The sequence below is a fragment of the Asparagus officinalis genome, chromosome 7 (assembly GCF_001876935.1).
Source record: "Asparagus officinalis chromosome 7, Aspof.V1, whole genome shotgun sequence".
NCBI classification, from domain to species: domain Eukaryota; kingdom Viridiplantae; phylum Streptophyta; class Magnoliopsida; order Asparagales; family Asparagaceae; genus Asparagus; species Asparagus officinalis.
The window spans coordinates 86,327,133-86,329,136 of NC_033800.1; positions in this window are offsets into that span (position 1 = coordinate 86,327,133).

Consider the following 2,004-nt stretch of genomic DNA (forward strand, 5'->3'; position numbering starts at 1 on the left):
TTAATACATTTATTAGGGGTTGTGTGATTAGTGATGAGGAAGGTTAAGCTTTATAGGGTGTTTTTGTTTAGGGAGGTTGTGTTGGTTATGCTTTATAGGGGGAGTATGGGGGGGGGGGGGGAGGGAGGGGATTATGTCACTTCATTATCAGCATATAACTTTTTGTGCTTGTAGCCCAAAGCATTATAAATTTATGTATATATATATTATATATAATATATATCATATATATATATATATATATAAAGAATGTAACCAGTGGATAGATATTATGTGACAAAGTTGATAAATACAAAAGGATCGAGGACAATGCTCAGATACTCTTGCGGGTAACCTCATTTACTGGTTAATATTGATTGGTTGCATTCTTTGACATTCATGTGACCTGTTATATCAGTTTTTGCGTATATTTATCTATAAAAATTATCAGAATTCCTTCAATATTATTGTGACTAAATGCTGATTGTAATCACTTTTCTTTGAAGTCATAAAAAAATTGTTGTTGCATGTTGAGAGAAATGTAAGGCAGGAACGGGCAATGTGCTTATTATGTGAAGAAATATTTTGCAAATTTTTAAAATTTATCGGTAATTTGTTTTCCTCGTATTTGGCTGTATACGGTTAATTTGTAACTCAGTAATTTCAAGTGGAATTGTATGGAATTGAATTGGGTATTGGAACATTCACATTCGAGTTCTATTCAAATACTTTCATGGCAAGTAATCCATGTAGATTCTACACGAGCTGATCTATCCTTTTCCTTTGAGAAAGTAAAGCATTACCCCCTCGGCCCTCGAGTTCCGTTGTTAAGCTGTCCGCCTGGGGTCTGCGAGTCTATTGAAGTTCCATTGAATTTGATATGCTCTTTAGTTGAAGCCGCTGCCAAATGGTCTAACCATTAACACCTTTAATTCTTGTGACCTACGAGGGAGGATTGCAAGTAGATTCTAAACAAACTAATCCGTCCCTTTCCATTTTTTCCTCTTCGTTTGTTGCCTGTTCCTCTTGAAAAACAAAAGCATATTCTACTCTCTGTCTGCCAACTAAAAGTTCCGACGGAGCGCGGCTCTCCCAAGTCCGTTCAGGTCACTCGAGTCCTAACACGCCTATCCGAGACGGAAGTGGGACTTGAACCCTACTTCCCTGAACACCACTGTACTAATACTAACAACATCAGGGTTAGTTGCACACAGGTAGGGTCGCTGTTTTAAACTTTTAGTTGGCAGACATAGACCCCTTTACTGAAGTTCTCTTAACTCTTTTATCCTGGGTAAAATTTTGGAAGATTTCGCCCTTGGGCGTGTGAAATTAGTGAATCTATAAGAGAGTGAAAGAGCTGTTAAGTTTCCCCCCCTTCTCACCGAGGGGTAGTAATTAGTTTCAAAACAGCCATACCACAGAATCATACTAGCGCCAAGCAACTACATCACTTGAAAGATTGTTCGTGTGGTTTCTTCTGTATGCAGCTCCCTCGTCGAGCTCAAAACATCAAAGAACGAACAGCCAATGTCGAAGATGAGACCACAAATTTTATGTGAATATTGATACGTCTTCAGTATGTTGCCTGATCTCTACATCAAGAGAATTATACTATTTTGTTTTGTTTTGTTCTTATTTCAAGATTCAAGAAGAGGTACGATGCCTTCACATTGTTGAAAAGCATGCCAACGAAGGGAACAAGGACTTGTCAGGCACACTGTACCTGAAGAATTATATCTTGATGATGCTGGATTTGGATAGAGATCTTGAGAAATGTGGGCTAATGTCACAGATGAACCTGTCTAGTAACACTGATATGGTATCCCACTGCTGACTGTAATCTCACATTATGCTTTTATGCTCAAGTATGATTTGTATATTGTCGGTGATAAATTTACCATAGCTGATATGCGTAGAGTTTTTATAAAAGTTTTCCAAAAAACCTAGGCTAAGTTTCAAACTACATATATATTGTAGTATGTATTTTAATAATAAAAATACATTGCAGTCCAATGGTAAAAACCT